Source organism: Mugil cephalus, chromosome 12 (assembly GCF_022458985.1).
Source record: "Mugil cephalus isolate CIBA_MC_2020 chromosome 12, CIBA_Mcephalus_1.1, whole genome shotgun sequence".
NCBI lineage: Eukaryota > Metazoa > Chordata > Actinopteri > Mugiliformes > Mugilidae > Mugil > Mugil cephalus.
The window spans coordinates 20,902,094-20,923,193 of NC_061781.1; the positions used below are offsets into that span (position 1 = coordinate 20,902,094).

General features: G+C 41.6%; 1 protein-coding gene and 1 non-coding gene across 2 annotated transcripts in view; one reads left to right on the top strand and one right to left on the bottom strand.

Annotated features, from left to right (window-relative positions):
• The first annotated feature begins 311 nt into the window (after positions 1-311).
• znf385b (zinc finger protein 385B) overlaps positions 312-21,100 on the top strand; it is a 54,227-nt gene continuing 33,438 nt past the window's right edge. The window contains exon 1 of the mRNA XM_047601909.1: positions 312-573. The gene's annotated coding sequence lies outside the window, so the exon portion shown is untranslated. The remainder of the gene's footprint in view (positions 574-21,100) is intronic.
• Positions 3,367-3,440, bottom strand: trnat-agu. Its single transcript has one exon. It is a non-coding gene; the product is annotated as a tRNA-Thr (tRNA).

Sequence of the window (21,100 nt, forward strand, 5' to 3'; positions counted from 1 at the left end):
TACTGAGCAGGGCTGGATGACATGTGTTTGTGCGTGTGTGTGCTGCAGACCAGTATTTATAGTTTTGAAATAGATTTGATCTGTTGTTCCTGCCAAAAGCAAAACCTGGAAACAAATCAGCAAGAAACGGGGCATGCGCACACAGGTGAAACCCTTTCTCTTAATAATCCATCCAGCAGCGTGTGTGTGTGTGTGTGCGTGTGTTTATATGTTGGATGCATTAAGTCTCTCTCTCTCTCTCTCTCTCTCTCTCTCTCTCTCTCTCCCTCTCTCTCCCTCTCTCCCTGTGACGCATGCGCAGACGCGCCGCTCTCTGCTCTCTCCGCGCAGCGCGCCTCTCTCCTCTTGAGCGGAGAGTTGATCAGTGTCCGGACGGATTCACCTGATGGATGAATGGGAGCTCCGTGACCGACCTTGCTCTCCGTCTCTGTCTCAGCGGACACGCGCCTCGGCTCGGGATCGATTATTGGCGAATGATTGGCGGCTGACAATGAGCGCGTGAGCGGAGTTGAGCGCTTCAAACCGACGGGACTCCACTTTCTTCTTCTTCATCCATCACCTCCTCCTCCTCCGGTAAGTCACCTTCCTCCTCCTTCTCCTTCTGTTTTTAAACCATATCCCTTTTCTCCTCCTTCTCCCCCTCTTCCTCTCATTCTTTTATTTATTTATTTTTAAATCTATCCCCTCCTTTTTCTTTTATTTGGGTTGAAGGTTATGAAAGAGACCGAGCAGCAGCGACTCTGTGTCTCTGACCAGGTCACTTTCAGGTTTCTTCTGCCAACCAGAAAAAAAAAAGAAAAAGAAAAGTCAGACTTTTTAAATGTTGGTTTTCCCTCTGTATCAGCATTTTGATAATTTCCGGGCTGCATAGTCCACATTACTGCTCTGTACTCGAGTAAGAGTACTTAGTTACATTTCTAATTATACAAGTAAACATGATATCTAATAATGTGATGTATGTGGATTTGTAAGTAATCAAACTCTGGTATAAAGTAAAGTTGAAATAGATATTTATTTATTTATTATTTTATTTAAAGTGTAGCACTATAGCATGTGTTGATATTAAGGCGTTAACATTTATTCTTCTTATCCAGTTCACTCTTATCAAAGTTACAATGCTGTTTACTCGTAGTTTTTTTTTTCTTTCTTATCTTGTTTTATTTGACTTTTAAGTTCTTGCTGTTTGCGCAGTTTTCTTTTTCTGCTGTAGTAGCGCACGTTGCCCTTGGAGCGTTAACACAAATGTGTGTGACTGGATAATTGATTTTTGGCTTCATGTAAAGAGTTTGAATCTGTGATAAGACGACTTTTCAAACACAGTCAGCGGTAAAATAATCAGAAAATTCACATAAAATTATAAATGGTAACTGCTACTCTCTCACATCAAATGGATGCATCAGTAATAACAGAACTAAAATGATTGTTTTCTAATAATATGTGTTATACTTTCAATACTGAACTAATGCTTAGTTCACTATGTATTTTCAGTTTCTTCAGATGAAAGTGTTTAAATCTCTGCATGCATCCTGCAGTAAGACCATTATGATAATATCAATGCCCTCTTATATTTTTACTTATACTTTACTTAATTTCTCTACTTTTCTTTCTTTTACTACAAGACTTGTTGTGTTGTTGTGAGTGTTTAGCTATAGTTTCACATTTCATCGTTATTTTTAGATGTAATATTTTGGATGTTTTGGTTCGTTAATTAATCATCTTTGGCTCTAGTAATTATTAAATGTGTCTATATATATAGTATTACATTGATCAGTAGCTACTGAAAATGATGAGCTGTGTGTGTTTGTGTGTTTGTCCTGATACGTGACTCCTCGTAGTTGTTTTGATTCGTTAATTGTTTACACGCTGTCAAATATAAACTGTAACTGATTCTTTTATAATCAGGGCTGAGGACAGACAGACAGACAGACGCTGTAATCGTGTGTGTGTGTTAAACATGCTTCATTATTGTCAATCCCTCACAATAATCCCTCACAAACCCCACAACACACACACGCACACACACACACAAACACACACACACACGCACACACACACACAAACACACACACACAGTCTGAATCGTCCAGCGTTGTCCTGTCTCTCTCTCTCTCTCTCTCTGCCTCTGTCAAGTAGATGTTGTTAATTTTCACATAGGTGACGATACGACAGGTTTGTGTGTGATCTTTCCTTTCCTTTCCTTTCCTTTCCTTTCCTTTCCTTTCCTTTCCTTTCCTTTCCTTTCCTTTCCTTTCCTCCCCCTGTTAATTTCCTTTCCTTTCCTTTCCTTTCCTTTCCTTTCCTTTCCTTTCCTTTCCTTTCCTGTTAACAGACTTTTTTTCAGTTCTCCAACGTGGAATACGCTGAACATCCTTCCTTCCTTCCTTCCTTCCTTCCTTCCTTCCTTCCTTCCTTCCTTCCTTCCTTCCTTCCTCCCATATTAGTTTCCTTTCCTTTCCGCTCTGTTAGTTTCCTTTCCTTTCCTTTCCTTTCCTTTCCTTTCCTCCCATGTTAGTTTCCTTTCCTTTCCTTTCCTTTCCTTTCCTTTCCTTTCCTTTCCTTTCCTTTCCTTTCCTTTCCTCCCATGTTAGTTTCCTTTCCTTTCCTTTCCTTTCCTTTCCTTTCCTTTCCTTTCCTTTCCTTTCCTTTCCTGTTAACAAACTTTTTTTTCAGTTCTCCAACGTGGAATACGCTGAACATCCTTCCTTCCTTCCTTCCTTCCTTCCTTCCTTCCTTCCTTCCTTCCTTCCTTCCTTCCTTCCTTCCCTCCTTCCATCTCCTCTTTGTTTGGACATCTCTCTCTGAGTCTAATTAACACCAGTCAGCTTAATTAAAGCCGAGGTCTTTTGTGTTGAAGACAGTTTGATGGTGAACACGTTGAGACTGAGCTAATCAGAGGAAGTTTGCACCGTTAGCGCTAACGGCCGCTCTGCTGGACCACTGTGATAACGGTCCGATGTTTGAACTGTGTGATGTTTGAACTGCGTGATGTTTGAACCGTCTGATGGTCGTCCTCTCAGACTAATGCGCACTGTTACAGACCTGAGGTGTGAGGTAGAGTTTCTTCAGACCGCTGCAGATGTTCAGTCAGCAGGACAAACTATTAAAGCTTTAAATAACATCCATTTCATTAAAGACCATTTACCCCAACTGCTGCAATTTGGTTTAATGGACTTCAATTAAATCTTAATTTTATGGTGGTTTTATCCTTGATAATGTGGTTTTTACGACGGGATTCTCTTTGCCTTGTTAAGCTGCTAATAGACACTAAGTAGCTGTTACACCACAGCAAACAGCTGGCAAACTGTGTTAACTAATAGCTAGATAAATAAATACTTTGTTTACGGCAAATTCGCTAATATAAGATGAAGGTACTGCTGGGATTTGAACCCAGGATCTCCTGTTTACTAGACAGGCGCTTTGACCAACTAAGCCACAGCACCAGACTGATACACATCATCCAGACATTCGGCCACATTTCTTCTTCTGCACTGGATTCACGCTGTAGTCTGACATGCACCTCCCCAGGAAATGAAACTACACATCACAGTAACGCAGAACAACTGTGATTAGTTCAATATTTGCATTCCCTCTTCTGTGTCTCAGAATCAAATCAAATTCCTTCTCGCTTCTCTGTGCATTTACAGTGATTTCAGTGTTGTTCATATCCTGAAACATCATCACTGACAATCGTTTTGTGGTGGAAAGTCGAATGTGGAGCTCCTGCAAAGATGTGGCAGGTTAATCACATCGCTTGGTCAGGATTCATGTGGTTTGCAACGAAATCACTGTCATAGGACAATCCAACTGTGTGAAGAGTTTGATTTCTTCTTCGTATTTGTCTTTATTATTATTCTGATCAGAACTGATTCTACATCCACCTTGTCCGTGAAGGTTCTCAGTCATCCACGTCGTAGTATATCCCAAAAAACAAGTGGGGTTTAAATAAGGAACATTTGTGGGTGTTGTCCATCTGAAACTTAATGACAGGAGTCAGTTTTTTCTCTGTAATCCGTGTTCCGGTGATTTCCATTGTGAAGGAGGATATTTTCCTCCTTCAGCCCCGGATCTTTATACCAGTTGGAAAGGGTAGTTCACCTACGCACAAATCACGCGTCAATTTCTCACGTTTTGGATATTTATTTGATACACAGAGAATAGACATTGATTTCAGCGCTGAGGCTTTGGTCAGTTCACCTTAAGGGTAAAAAGAACCAAAAGCCCCACTTCAGGGACATACAGTGATCTTATTCTACCTAAACCCTCTACCAGGCCTCTCATGTGTCACTGAGTTTCTATGTGTAGCCGATTAGCTTTATCTGGTCTCCAGCATGTGAGATATTAGGGTGTAATGTGTCCTAGTCTGTGAGTAAGCTGTAGCAAAGCGAAAGACAACGGTTGATATGGTGAGATGGCGTAAGTAACGTTCTTCTTGATTCTTCCCAAGGTGATACATAGGCTGAAGGCCTTATTAACCCCTTTAAAACCCAACGCCATAATAGAAATGAGAATGAGAGTACGATGAGAATACACAGTTGATTGGTCACTGTCTTAGCGGCGTAATTACAGAAGGAAATATACGATGAACGCTTACAAAGACTTTTATACATCGCAGCTTTCGTCTTTACTAAGTCGTTATTAGAAACTACCAAACTCCACCAACGTGAACTAGAGACATTATCTCTCACAGGTTAGACAGTACCAGCTGTATAGATTTTTACTAACCTGCAGTCAGACTGTACTAACCTTGTAGAGGTCATCATAATGCATTCGTTATCTGATTACACTCCCTCTAAGTGTGTGTTTAAGTCCAGGTTTGTACAGTAAAGGTAGAACGTTCCCACTGTAACACGCTCTCTCTTTTTTTGCTCTCCTCCACACAAATCAATTTTTACCTATTTATAGAGCATGACATTACTAAACACTGCGTGACTGTGTGTGTGTGTGTGTGTGTGTGTGTGTGTGTGTGTGTGTGTGTGTGTGTGTGTGTGTGTGTGTGTGTGTGTGTGTGTGTGCGTGCCAGGACTCCAGCAGTGGGCAGATTGAGAAGCAGCATGTTGTTACGTCAGGACAGATTAGTTTGGAAACCTGCGGAGAGCACACACACACACACATGCGCACGCACACAGACACACACTCACACACTCTCACACACTCACACACACACACACACACACACACTGATGCAAGCGCAAACTGTTGGTTCTGTAAGTAAATCTACTGAATCAGTGTGTGGACTGACAGCAGGCAGGTGTAATGAGCTCATCGTAACAACTTCATTGTGAGGTTGGAGAGGAGGTAATTGAGATATTGAGATTTATTTTTTATTTTTTTTTATTGTGAGGTGGCTTGTAATGTTGTTGTGGTGAAGATGGATAGCGCTGCATATTAGTTAAATGTGAAGCCTTCAACGTGGCCTAATTACAGTTACCTTTAAAACTTGTTAATTAACAACATCTTGTTTATGTGCACCCTATGAAACAAGTGGTAGCAGCGTTTCCTGATGCTAAGCTAAGCTCTTAGCAAGAAAGCAAAGATGCAAATTCTCCAAAACGATTCCTTTAAATAAATCCAAATGCTCCGAGCTCATAAACCAGTGTTTGTGTGTTGCAGAAGTTTTGTGCTTGCCTGACTGGTTTGCCTCTGCACGTTTACATCGTTCGCGTGAACCCGTGAAACCGTGAGGTAGTTTTCTGTCTCTTTAACAGGAATAATACAGATAGTGGAATAGCCAGGTAGGCGCTAACAGCTAGCCACCTCATTACTCCCATTCTGTCTGTGGTGATTTATGGAGCTACCTGTGTGTATGTGTGTGCATGTGTGTGTGTGTGTGTGTGCGTGTGTGTGCACCTGCTCCCCGTGTTGTCTGCGGATGTTTTAATTAATTTCCTGTCATGTGACAAAGAGGAAGTGATGACCGTAATGAAATGTGATTGGGTAATTATTGTCAAAAACACAAATGCAGAGCTTATGGTGATCCAAGCGTGTGTGTGTGTGTGTGTGTGTGTGTGTAGAAAGGACAAAATGCACACAGGAAATTTTGACTGTGTGTGTGCGAAAGAGAAAGTGTGTGTGTGTGTGTGTAAATAGGACGGCAGTGATGAAGTGTTTCCTCGCGACTCGTGTCTCCGAGGTATTACACGCGCACACATTGAGGTTGTGAAGGTCACGCACACACACATTTACACACTGTGTCATCGGTCGGTCGGGGGCAGGAGGAAGTCGTCAGGAGTTTCATGTGTGAGACGAACAGTCACTCCACGTCTGCGCTAATGAAGCTGAATGTGAACGTGACGTCCGGTCACAGTTAGACAGAATAAATTAAGACACTATATTCTCCTCTATTTTTATCTGTAGGTCTGTGTGCATCACAGGTAACAGGTCTGGCCTCATGGGAAGTAGAAACAGGAAGAAACTAGCAGAGATGATAAAATGATAATGAAATTCAGCGTTGATAGGAGAGAAAAAAAAAACTTAAGCAAGTTGAATTTGTGAGGTGCCTCAAGTAAGAAAAATGTTTGTACTTTGGTGCCTCCAGATTCACCATCCTGATTGATGAGTGTGTCCTTTCCTGTTAAGACACTCTTGGCCTGGTCTCTCTTGTAAAAGAAGTCTTTGATCTCAGTGAAACAGACCTGGTTTCACCACCAAATAAAAAAAGTATTTAATCAATCAACTATCAATTATGGTTTTTATTTATTGTATTTGTACAAAGCTGAGGTTATTTCCTTCAGTGGGTGGGTTCTAACCTATCCCGCACATTTCGTTTTTTTTTTCATTCTGTACATCCTAACTGTATTTTTAACATTTGTGCAAAGAAATTAAACTAAACTAACTAAACTGGCTAAAAAAAGAAAAGAAAAAGTGTGTTGTTGTAGACTTGTGTAATGTCATCAGTTGCTCTTCATACTGTACCAATAATGAAGTGCAGTCTAAACACCTGGATGACTACCAGCCCTGACTGTTCATCAGATGGAAAGTCAATAAAATTAGTTCCAAACAAACAAAAATGTAACTTGGAGAGTGAAAAACAGCCTCATATCATTATTAGTCTGTGTCATCAGTGATTGTTCTGAGGTGCAATACAACCAAATTTGATGCAACAGTAGCTGAGTTTACATGGAGCCAAATATTCCGATTAAAATCAGCCCAAACCAAATGAAAAATGCTCCATATAAACATCTCATTTGGAATAAACAGGCCCAAACTGAATTAAATTTAATTTGGTTTCACAAGAGTAGAATATTCCTTCTCCCAAACCAATCGAAAGTCATGTAAACGGTGAAGTGGAATGAAGTCAGGCTCCGTTCTGTCTGCACATGCAGAACTAGAGGTTATTGCACAATTAGACGTCAGAAACAATGGAAATATTGAACTGTTTAAATAGGTCCATCAAAAATTAAGCTGGGATAGACCGAAATGTGGAACTAATTCAAAACCACTGGAAAACCCCACAAACTTTCCAAATCAAGCTGTTGATTTAATAATAAAACTGTAAAAACAACAGCAACTACTGCTGATTAGACGAGAGACCTCCATCTTTGATCAGTCACATGATGTTTTCATCGATCTACGCATGTTACACGTGTGTGAAACGGCCATAGATCACCTCACATGTAAACAGCTGATGTGAAACCTTAAATCGGAATGAGAAAAAAGTCTCCATGTAAACCTGGCTAATGCTACAAACATCCAGTTGCTGCCTCTTCAGTGAATGTGCTGGGAAGGGTTAACTCCTTCACATTTCCCCTTTTGTTTCACCTTACGTTGCTTTAAGGTTGTTAAAATCATCTACATCCTCAATAACAACTCTTCATGTTAATGAAACAGCGGGAAACGGCCCTTATGTCTGGGCTTAATCCACATGTGGTGCTCTAGGGACTATTTAAAGCAGCGGGACGGTGCAGATTTGATTGAGTGTGTGCGCTCACTGTGATGAAGGAACATGGTATCGAGTGCAACAGCAGTGAGGCTTGATGTGCTTTTAATCAGTTTTTGCTTCAATAGAGCATATAAATTAGATTTTTTTTTTTTTTTTTTCTTCTACTGTTTAACTTTGCCAAACAAAACTTCTTTGGAACTTGATCAACAGTTCTTGGATGTTAAAAACTGCCCATAAAATTGTGAAACCGGACCCGAAACTCAAAGAGTGCGCATTTGTTTTGAGTCCCATGACTCTCGTGACTCTCGGGCGTCAGAAGGACTTCAACGGAAAATTTAATTGTGTCAAACAAAGTCACAATGTGTCCTTAATGTGGACGAGATGGACGTTCTTTTTATAGAGACCCTACTTTACTCTGGACGTCCTCTTGTCTGTGAGGTCATTGTGCCGGCTCCAAACTTCAGCTCGTCGTCTGGAATACTTTCAGAGAGAAGAAACCTAAACTTAAACCGCCTGCCCAGGTGTGTGTTTGTCTCATGTTTCTTCTTCCATTAGTTGAGTGGAGCAGCTGTTGAATGTTTGATGAGTCAGCATGTGGAGAAGGAAGTGATGTCACAGTCGTCTTCTCGTCTTTCGGGCCGGGGTTAATGTTTTCCGGCTGCAGCTTTAAGATCTTAACTGATAGTGTTAATACAGAGGATGTTCATGTCCACGGTACAAAATATGTTTGTGACACTGAGGTTCTTTTTTTTACTGAAGGCCGTGGTAAAACCTTGGATGTGACTGGCCTGGTTCAGTTGAAAGTACAGGTATGAACAGGTTGGCACGGTTGGAGGTTGTTCTGGAGCTGTTATCCTCTTGTATCCTCTTTTGACACATTCAGAGAAAACAAACTGCTTTTGGAAAGTGTTTCCAAACTAGTTTTCTCGAAGACGTTTCACCACTTTTTTGTAGTTGCTTCTTCAGTTCTCGGTAACTGGTGGGGGGGCCCAGCGTCCTCATATGGGGACATTACGTTTTAGGTTCGTGGCAGTTTATTCTGCTCCATTTACGCCTATTGTCCTCATGGAGAGACACTTTTGTCTTATTACCGAAGGGTCAATGCACTTGTATATTTATTAACTTTTCTAGTTTGATGTGACATACAAATTTAACAAATTAATTAAGTACTCATTTGAGGATGTTGGGATTTCATCGTTACCAGTTTTATATTTTTATATATATTAAATTGTGGTATACACTGAAATAATCCCTGTGTCCACATAACTTCTTTCAAAAACTACTTCCAGTTCAAAGATAATGCTTATTTTTTTATACTTCTTAGGTCCTGCTAATCCCAAATACCTGAAGATCCGCGTCCACATATGGGGACGTTAGGTTTTAGGTTTAAGGAGGCTTGTTCTCCTTCTTTTAAACCTGTTGTCCTCAGGAGTGGACACGTTTATCTCCCATCTACCAGTAGCAAAGGGTCAATACATTAATTGGTGTAATAACGTGATAGAGGACATTTTGGTGGATTCATTCCACAGTCGATCATCACAGGACATAAGTGGACAAGGACAAAACCACATCAAATTTTACAGTTGAAATTTTTTCTTTAATAAATTCTTTCAATAGTAATGAGCTACCATTTAGCTAATTAGCTTGTTAATTACCTAAAGTACTCGTTTGAGGACATTGGGACTTCATTGTTTGCTATTCTGCTATTAAAATAAACAGTTATGTTACACACTGGTGACTTTATTATAACATACCTTGAAAGAGTCCCCATGTTTTTTTGTTTTTGTTTTTTTGGCAGAAATGACTTCCTGTTCAAAGATGACACTTAGGTTTTATATGTCTTCGGTCCTACTAATCCCTACTAATGTCCTAATGTCCTACTAATGGAAATTAAAAATGTATAGCAAACAAAAGGTTGGTTCTCAGGAGGTTAAAATACTGCAGTTAAGGTTGCACATAGCTTACGCTGGCGCATCCACATTCTTACATCTTGCAAAATCAACACAACACCTGCTCATCCTGCGTATGAGGACGATGCCATTACTTATCTGTCCTTCACCAGTTAAAGCCAACCCAAAGGATTTGGTTGACCTGCCAGACCTTTGCCAGGCATAATGAATTTTAAAGGACAGGGAGACTCCTGACAGAAATTCACTCATTAAAATGTTTTGACCGAAAGGAACCTCTGGGCTTCAGTGGTACTCTAATGACCCATTAAGGGCCAGCAGATCTCAAGGTGTGAATAGAAATGAAACTTTGGGGGCAGATGTGAAGACTGTGTTGGATAGTGGATGGAAAACTGTGTCTCAGTCCAGAATGAGGTCATTAAGAGACGCCAGTCATGTCAGTTATAAATGTGAACCACCCACAGATGTCCTGATAGCTGTTAACGAGCTAACTGATACATCAATTAAAAGAAGAATAAATTAACTAAAAAAAAACAAAATGACTTAGTATGAACAGGATATTTCATAAAAATGATATCAGCATGTGGTTAATTAGAAATGTGTTATCACTGTGTGTGTGGTGGATGGGTCGAGCATCACATGCATGTACGTCTTTAAAATGACATTAGGGACGGAAATAATTCCCCCTCACAGTGATATATTACTGAATATACCGATCAGCCACAACATTAAAACCACTGATAGGAGAAGTAAATAACATCGACCATCCTGTGTGGATGTTTTTTTAGACATTTACCACCCACCTAGACCAGACCAGACACCCCCACCCTATAGCTTAGACACTCCTTTATGACAGCAGCCATCCCCAGCAGGAGGCAGACTGACACACAAAAAACATGAAAAACAGCACAAGGTGTTGATCTGGCCTCCAAATTCACTAGATCCTAAACCGATCAAGTATCTGTGGGATGATCCCCTCCCCTCAACCAAAAGAATCAAAGGCCCCCCACTAACAAAAATAATGGAGAGGTATTGAAGTCAGGAGGGAGGAGGCGAAGTCAGACGACTTGTGACAAAACTGCTTGTTGTAATCTCTATTATTAGACCTCAGATTATACTAACTGAGCTACAACTCATACACACACACAGACTTTTCCGTGGATTATAATCTCGAGCCCACAATCCCCTTCTGTCTCGACCAATCCTGTCCCACCGCATCCCGCACGGCCTGCTGGGTAACCTACATGCAGTGGGCTTGGTTGTGTGGGTGTGTGGCAATCCCAGACAATCTGTAATAGAGGAACATCTGGTTTATCTCAGACGTTTCATCTTTGGGCAGGAAACAGAATTATTTAGAGATTTTCACGTTTGTTGTTGTTCAGCTGTGGGATTTTACCTGGGAACTGCTTGTGATTGGCTCCATTTCCACCCTTCACTAAAACATGTTGGATTCACGTTAATGTGTATTTAAATAAATTTAAATTTGTGGTGGAAAATTAAAAAAATATATATATCAGTTAAAAAATGTCTAATCAACCAAAGATTGTTGCAGTACCTCCGCTGACCACCGGGGGGTCACAGACGTTTGTTTACATTTGTTTAGTTGAAGGTTCTCTGTATTGAAATGAAATGTACAATATAGCAATAAGTAGAGGAAGATATAAACCATGAGTTAGTTTAGTGCAGTGTTTCCTGTTTACATCTTTCTATTTAAAGCACCGTTAAGCAAAGATCCCAGGATGTGATAATCAGCAGCAGCAGCAGCTTCTGAACATGCAACATCTGCGTAAAGACATCGAGAAACATCTGGATCCGGTCTGAACTCTGTGTCCTCATTAATGCTGAGGAAAGCGTCGACGAGTCCAAGGATTTCTCAGTTCTATCTTCTTCTGCGAGAGCGGTGGCCGGTGGAGACACCGAGGTGGTTCATTAGTGGAGGGGCCCCTCGGGTCTCTGGCGCCTTTGTTAGCAGTCACAGTTAGCGCTAGCGGTCCTGGATTCCAGCGCGAAAAAAGCAGAGTTTCACCTTGAGCCGTAAGTGTCAGGTCCTGACGGGGCGTCTATTTAAAGACGGAACTAAAGTCACAGCGTTCCTGAAGTGAAGGTTGGACGTAGAGGACTCCGGCTCCGCACGTTGAGTGCGCCTAATCCACGCTGTGTTTTTGTAAAGCATGCAACACGAGGTCAGTTGTGTACATGAGAGGATTAAAATTCACGCTACATCACATCTCGACATGTGAGCACGGTCAGATTAAATCCCAGGTTCGGTCAAATAGTTTCAATTCACGAGAGCGGTGGCCCAGAATCAGTCATCAGTACTGATGCGTAACGAAGAAATAGAGTCATACAATGATCAGCCATAACATTATGACCACCTGCCTGTTATTAGTTAAGAACAGCACTGACCCGTTGACACATGGACTCCACTAGACCTCTGAAGCTCTGCTGCTCCTTAAATAGATAGAGATCTCTTTAAGGATCTGGAGATAGAGATCTGGGGAATTTGGAGGACATGTCAACACCTTGAGCTGTTGTTCACGGTTCAAGGACCTGTTGTTCCTCAACCATTTTTGCTTTGTGGCAGGAGGCGTTATCCTTCTAAATGAGGCTACTGTCATCAGGGATTATTGCCCAGGGCCTGCAACAGTGCCGTACAGTGCCGTCTGCATTGCTTAAACCCTGTAGACCTTGTGTTTTTTCGATAGATACTGACCTCAGCAGAGAAAGAAACAGCCCACAACAGCTGCAGTTCTGGAGATGCTCTGACCCAGTCGTCGAGCCGTCGCAATTTGACCTTTGTTACAGTCGTTCAATTCCATCCTTTCATTTTTTTTATGCTTTAGCTTTAACTTTGGGGATAAACTGTTCACTTGCTGCCTAATTTATCCCACCCGCTGATACCGCTGACAGGCGCCATGACAATGAGATAATCAGTGTTATTCACGTCACCTCCGCTGGTCTTAATGTTTTGGCTGATGCGTGTACTTGAAAGCATAGGCAACAGTGCAAAACTAAAGAATTTGCACAGTGTTATGAAGATGTAACGTCAGAGTTTTAAGATGTTCATCTGCAAACGTCTCTCTGTGGACTTGACATTTGGCTCATACTGATGAATGAGATAAATAATGAATAACAAAATATTATAAATTCAGACCACCTCAGCCATGCAGCCTGCAAGTTTCTTTTCCATTTGACTGTGTGTGCGTGTGTGTGCATGTATGATCCTCTGAGGTAAATCTTTAAACTTTAAGGTGAAGCCTTGTATTGAGCTCGGAGGGAGTCTCCAGGAAATAGATGTCAGACAAGGTAACGTCCTGTGAAGTGATGGAAACATGACTCTGTGTGACTGCGCGGGGACCGACCGCACCGACTTCACTGGCTGCGTTGCTGCTACTACGCCTACGTTTCTGTGACAACCAGAAAACAGACACACAGGAGCACGGGCCGTCTCCAGACACGTCTTTCCACCTGTCTGAGGTTTTTTTTTTTTTTTTTTCCGTTTAGTTAAGGTGACTCAGCGCTCGTCTCGTCTGAGTCTCCTCCAGGAAAAGGCAAGATGGAGAAATCTCTTCCCGTCCCGGTAATTAACAGTTTTAAAGATGATTTATTGTGGTGTCGTGAAACCTGGCTGGGATTAATCAGTTAAAACTGATGCGAATGCACCATCACTGGCCTTGCAGTTCAGTGTCCTGCAGTGTGCTTCCTGGATTTAATTAACCTGTCACATATGGAGAGATGGAGAGGCTCACCATGGCTCACCTCATCTGTTTGCTTTAAAAAAATACATAATTTCTATAAACGTCTACACTCTTTATGCTGCAGCCATGAAAAGCTGCAGGTATAAAAGAAAGTCTGTCCTCTTCTAGACTGTATGCTCTAGGACATCTAATGACAGCCTGTTTATATAAATATTTGAACCAACGCACCTAAAATCAAAATAACACGCTGCATAGTTACGGTTATTTCATGAAGAAACTTACCCTAAAATTAACCCTTTTTATTAGTAGTAAAATGTATATATCAAGCTCCCACTAGTTCCCGCTTTTAGAGTTAATCTCCTCGACGCGGGGGAACGTCCTCCGATCGCTGCGTCAGTGTCTGGAGGAGGGAGGGAGGGAGGAGGCGTAATTATCCGAGCGGAGATCACCTCGAGTGTCCTCTTCAGGTTTCGGCCTCCTGCAGGTCTCTGGATCCACTACAGCCTGAATGTGATCTCCTCAGACAGGCTGTTAGTGCTGCTGTGAAGCTTGAGTGGCTGTGTATGCGACACAAAGGGGGAAGGAGATGTATATTTGAAGAGACTGAGGCTCAAAGGAGGAGGTCGACCACGAAAAGCTAACAATGGAAGCTATTATTTGCACGGCTAAGGTTTTACCAGTCTCTGCATGTTTATGTCTCTCTCTATATATATATTTAAAGCTGGTTAGTGGTTCTGCATGCATATTCAACCAGTCAATGTACACTTCTATTTAGCTCAAGTTTCGCCGTGTGGAGAACCTGTAGAAGGAGCTAATGTGCAAACAACGGTCATTTATTGTAGAGATAAGTTCTTCAACAGTTACAGGAGCTAAGAAAAAGTTAAGTTTCTCTATTTTAGTAATCAGTGTAGGATAGTTGGACTGGGAACGCTGGAACTTTTGAGGTTAGAGAAGCAGCTTTGGATCTCTAAGGTCACTGGTTTAAATCCTTTTGACAACTGAGTTTCCACAAGCACCTAAACACCCAATGTTTGTACACCGAAAAAAAACTTCAAACTGGTAACGCGCAATTTAATTTAAAAAGTTTACAAGTTAGATTAACGCAATTGATTTGAGCCAGATACAGTTAATAATTTGCTTCGAAATGTGTAAAATACTGTTTGTTAATAACCTAATAGTCTAAGAAAGGAAGCTTTTATAGTCACTGGGCGAGAGGCAGGGTTCACCCTGGACAACCATTCACACTGACACTAGAATCACCAACCAACCTAACAAACATGTCTTTGGAGGTGGGAGAACATGCGAACGCCACCCAGAAAGGCCTGAGTTGGACCTTCTCGCTGGGAGGTATCAGTGCTAACCACAGAACCACTGTGCTGCCCCACTCAAAGGTCCGGTATCCACAAGAAGCTAAATTTATGCTCCATGTGCTTCCCTAACACGGCACATTTCTTACCCCCAAAGGAGCGATCGTACCGCGTGAAGTGTGTTTGAAGATAATGATCAGTATATCAATCTAATGAGGGAGATAAATAAATTATTATTATTATTTGCCACTTTCAGGACAAAAAAGACAATTAGAAAAAAAGAGTTTCTGAAAAAATCCAAAGAAACCTAATGATGTCGGACGCAAAAAAACAAAACCTAAAGAAACTTCACTCACACACTTCGACTTAAATAAGAATAGTAGGTTAATCGAACAAAGTGTAATTTGTGATTAAAGCTGAAAACTGACTTAAATACACTTTATAGAGTGTAGTTGTCCACAGATCTAACTATATATTTGTTCTTCATTGTCTAAATGTAATCATTAACAATCGGCGTTAAATACAAGTTTATTAGGGGCTTTGTCAAGAAAGTTTTTTTTTTTTTTGCCCTGAATTCAGCCTTGCAGGTAGTTCATCTTTTTCCAACAAGCTCCATAAATCCCGTGCTCGGCTCGGTGGTTTCAGGTCAGAGCTGCTCCAGTTAGGATTCGAGGTCAGAAATAAAATGGTTTGCTGAGATGTGACCTTGTGTAGTCTGCCGGAGGTCTTGCACAGCCTGTGAAGAATCTGAGCCCGAGAAAAAGTAAACAGTCAAATATTATGAGATAATTTTTCAGGGGGGGGGGGAGCTGCGGTTGTTAAAAAGTCAAGGTTTGGTTGTATTTGAACTGGTTTGGAAAAAGATTAGCAGATGGGAAAAGATTTTTTTTCAAAATTTTCTGCAGAAAAAGTAGCTTGTGCACACAAAGGGAAACGCAAACCTGTTTCATGAACGTATTAGAATTAAAATATATTATTATCCAGTTCCTCAGATTTGTGCAGTGACAAATATCTAGTCTTGTCTCGTAGTTTGTCTCTGCTCTGCTTCTCGTGTTTGTGTCTTTGACCACTGTTATTACCAGCTCCAGGCCCCACTCTCAGACCTCTCTCTCTGTCTTTTCACATCTCCATTAGTTCCTTTGTCCTGTCGTCCCCTCCGGTTACTGTGTGTGTGTGTGTGTGTGGGTGTGGGTGTGTGTGTGTGTGTGTGCGTGGTGTTCAGTCTCTTTCAGAGTACAGTGACATACATCTCTTATCAACTCTTACTCCCCGTGTCTCTTCATCTTTAACACCAGCGGGACTCGCTCGGAGCTTTCGACCAATCAGACCAGCTCCTTGTTGTTGTTTTTTTTTCCTACTCAAGGACATAAAAGCAGGATACAGGCAAGAAGATACAAGATGAGCAATGAGATGGGGAAAACCTGGGATATCCGTGGTTATTGACTTCCCGACGTTGTCACATAATTTAAAGTTCGCTCTTCCGAGCAGAATAACGGCTCATAAAAGATTTCACACGTCACCGAACAATAACACTTAACGCCGAGTAGTTCCTGAGAATAAACATATATTTTGCACATAAGGCAACAATCAAGTAATTGTAGCAACAAAGATTTAAAATAAAGACTAGAAACAACCATTAGCTTATAGCTGTCTGGTGTTATGTGGATGAATATTTCTTTATTTACACACCTAATTATTAATGTGACGTATATTTACAGTGACACCTATTTGCTTTCTTCATTTCTTACTTCAAAATTATAAATAGTGATTCTTTATTTTTTTCAATTTACAAAATGCAAAGTGAGCGAACAAAAGAAATATTTGGTGTCACTACCCTTTGCCTTCAAACCAGCATCAATCCTTATAGGTACACTTACACAAAGTCAGAGATTTTGCAGGATCGATGCAGTGATCGGCTGAGGAAACTTAGTGTCAAGCTTATTTCCATTCGAAATCAGAATATGTCCATCAGCGCCATCAGCTCAGAACTGTCAGAAACCAGTGGGACCCAGGTTCACCCATCTACTGTCTGGAGACTGTCTGGCCAGAAGTGGTCTTCATTCAAGAGTTGCAGACAAAAATCAGTAACTCTGACGTGGAAACAAGGCCAAGAGACTCAACTATGCACAAAAACATAGGAACTGGGGAGCAGAAAAATGGCAGCAGGTGATCTGTACTGATGAGTCAAAATTAAAAACATTTGGCTGTAGCAGAAGGCAGTTTGTTCACTGAATGGCTAGAGAGCGCTACAGTAATGAGTGTCTGGAGGTAACAGTGAAGCATGGTGGAGGTTCCGTGCAAGTTTGTTGCTGCATTTCTGCAAATAGAGTTGGGGGGATTTGGTCTGGATTAATGGTCCTCAATGCTGAGAAATACAGGCAGATACTTACCCATCATGCAGTGCGATCAGGGAGGTGTATGATTGGCCCCAAATTTATTCTGCAGCAGGACAAAGACCACAAATATACGGCAAAGGTCATTAAGAACTATCATCAGAGTAAAGAAGAACAAGTAGCTGGAAGTGATGGCATGGCCCCCACAGAGCCCTGATCTCAACATCATGGAGTGAGTCTGGGACTACATGAAGAGACAGAAGGATTTGGGGAAGCCTACATCCACAGAAGATCTGTGGTTAGTTCTCCAAGAACGTTTGAAACAACCTACCAGCCGAGTTCCTTCAAAGTCTGTGTGCAAGTTGAAGAACTGACGCTGTCTTGAAGGCAAACGGTTTTCGCACCTGCCTAAAATTCTGCACACTGCTGTGTATTTCTGTTGAGTATTAAAAAGTGTTTGTTGTGTAATGAACTTGTAGTGGATAGAGCCAGGTCAACTATTTCCCTCTCGATAACTCACCGACCAACTACCACAACAATCACACAAGACTCGCTGTAATAGTGAAAATGCTGACGGGGTTTTCTCTTTATTTTGAGCTTGGTTGTGTTGCTCTGGTGGGTCTTGTCATTTTACCGAAGACTCACACTTCTCACACTTCTGATGTTTGGATTCAGGCTTTTTTGGGGGCATGCCTGGCAGCGGGGGGGTCGCCATGACTGGACTGGACGCCATGACAACGAACATTTTTGATGTGTCATTGTATTCTAGGCAAATAGTTCACAGAGAAGTCACTTTTTGACCTTTTCTATTGTCGTGAAGCTGAATTCACTTCATCCAGCATAAAGGATCATAAATTATTATATATTGTTATATGATGTAGATATCACTCTAGGATTTCTATCCTCCTCTGGATTAATGGCCCCTGAACATGTTTGACCTCCTAAGTCCAGTGTCCGTTCACCGTATCGCGCTCTGTCCTGCTTCAAGATCTGAGTCCAGTCGCAGTCCAGTTAAACTCGGTCTCATCTGGTGATGATCACCAACCGTGACCAAGCACCACAGAAACTCAAACAAGCCACGAGGCATGGTGCTACGAGAGAGTCCTTCAACACGGAAAAGCTGAAACGCGATGACATGAGAACACAGAGCTGTGTGAGACGAGGCCGGCAGGGGAGACGGGAGACGGGAGGGGGGGGGGGGGGGGATGAGGCAACCGTGCCTGGTGGGAGTAACAACAGTGGCTGTCACACCCTGACGGAGATAATGGGCTTTTATTTCTCCTCTGACATTAAAGAGGTGGAGATGAGCCTGAAACCCAGTCAGGTGTTTCTTTGAAGTCTTAAAAAAAACGGACGGATGTGAAAAATATTCCTGCTTTTTCTCTCCAGTCAGGAAATTCAGCCATTGTTGCTCGACTCCATGTATGTGTGTGTTTGTGTGTGTGTGTGTATGGTGGTGGGGGGAGATTATAACCCACAGCTGGCCTCTCTGATTACTGACTGCCTGGTCAGCGTGGATTACACTCACACACATAAACACACACACATATATATACACACAAACATACATCACAGTGGAAAGTCTAAAGACGCACACGTAATTTTTACCTTGAACGCTCTGTTCACTGAATCTTCCTTTGCTTGCATCTTATAATCTGTGTATGTGTGTAAGTGTGTGCATGCATTTACCTGTGCGTATCTGTGTGTGTGTGTGTGTGTGTGTGTGTGTGTGTGAGTTTGCGTGTTGTGTGTGTGTGTGTGTGTGTGTGTGTGTGTGTGTGTGTGTGTGTGTGTGAGTTTGCGTGTATGTGTGTGTGTGTGTAATACCCAGCTCAATAGAGCAGATATATTTAATCCTTCCCTCGCTGAAGCTGATGTCAGCATCAGCTGGCTCTGTGTGTGTGTGTCTGTGTCTGTGTGTGTGTGTGTGTGTTTTTGTGGCTAATTCATCACAGTGGCAGATTAACCAGCTGTCTGGAGAACATAAAGTCGAGCGCTAACAACCAGCTGGAAGAGGCACAGAGACGGAGAGTGTCTCCCGAATAGCTGAACCATACCACGATGTAGGTTGCTTCACCGCTCTGTTGGCCTGGTTTATGACTTTGTCTGTGAGCTCCTAAACTTTTCCAGAAATAAAACCTAAATACCACATCAGCTGACGTTGTGTCAGAGCGTAAAGGAAGCACCAGCTGGGAAAACTTATCCGTCTCAGACAGAATACATGAGATCACTGTCGTTGCTGAGTGAAAAAGTGAATCAGCTTCAGTGAGAATATTCTGATGATGAGAAGCAGCTTCTTGGGTTGTAGGTTGTGACTGATTGACTCCAAGAAAATGAGCAAAAAGAGCATTGAATAAGTGTGATTGGGGGAAGAGCGTGGCCCGAAGATATAACCTTTGGTTTACACCAGGATGTAAATATATTCATCTCTGCTGTAAAGTTGATCATTTTAACGTAGAGGCTCGATTTTGGAGCCTGACGTCATTCGAGGAAGTGCAATTTTGACGCATCAGTTCATAATTACATTTTATTTTAAACATATGAAATGTGTGTATTGCTGCAGCAGATTCAATATCTGATACAAACTGTACCTTTAAAGTTAAAGCTAAAATGAAAAAAAGAATCATAACAGATCTATCCTGACTAGATTTTTTGATATTTATGTTATAGGTAATTTTATTGTTTCCCATTTTAATTTTATAAGGAATCACGTCACAACAGTGTCGCATATAAGAATGTTTTCCTCTTTAACAATACATTTTTAAACAAAATACATGAATGCCTGTTAATAATACAGAAGACCTAAACAAAAGAAGTGCATCTCAGGGAAATAAACATTTTCCATTTCTTCCAGATGTCTTCAAATCTGATTGTTGATTCTTTTCATCACAAATATATCATAGATGGTTTCACATCATTCTTCTGTGCTTATGATGTCACGTTTAAGCCTTTACTTACTAACACCAGTTGAGTGTATCCAAAAAGAAGTTCATCCCAGTTAAACGTAACGTCCGTTCCAAATGTAGTCACTGGTTTTGCAAAGATCTTTTGCCAGAAAGTATTTATTTTTGGACGGACCCAGAACAAGTGGTAATGACTGGGAACGACACAGCCTCCAACAGCTGGAAGAACCTGAGTGAAGGGATTTCTAAACCGGTGTAATAAAGTACTTAATGACACATTTCCAACCAAATAATCTCCACAAGCTTGAGCATGATTTCTTCTGAAATGCAGGCATTGGTTTCCCTGTCCCATTTATGTATTTTTTTGGTAATTATCGGTAATTTCATTTGGGTTTTTAATGAGGTGAACAGGACGTAGCTGGTGCACATGGGACTCCTTAGTAAAACCATAAAATCGTGTAAATCTGGTTGTAGGGATGCGGAAACCTCGATTTACTCGTCTGTTTAAGCCTTACGACCGCTGCTTCACCTAAATATCAAACAGAAAAGTCGTTATGAGACAATTTAACTCGCACCATTAATGCCTTAATGAGCCTTAATGATCCAAAACCCTGAAGTGAACTGAGGAGCTGTATGTATAGTAGTAACGCGCGTCATGGGAGTAAACCGCCCTGAATGAGATAAAAAATGAGTGTGTCCTGTCGGGAGGTCATGTGACTTGGCAGAGCTTACAGGATGACAGATGGACGCAGTCATGGACTGACCTAAACATGCACAGACACACACACTGGACACACACACGCATATGTCATCCTTCCTTTCTCCTCTTACTCATTACTTCATCTCTCTCCTTGTGAGCGTTTGATGCTTCACACTCTGCATCCGGTGTCATTCATGCTCTCGTCCTTTCCGTCCGTCTGTCCGTCTGTCCGTTCCCTGCGTGTCCGTCTGTCCCTCCCTCAGCCAGTGTCCCTGTCAATGTCTTTTGGACCTTTTGTTGCTCTCACGCAGTGCAGTTTTGTTGGGTCACTTTTGTTCACCAGCCACTGAAAACGATTTTCCCCCAAACTTCT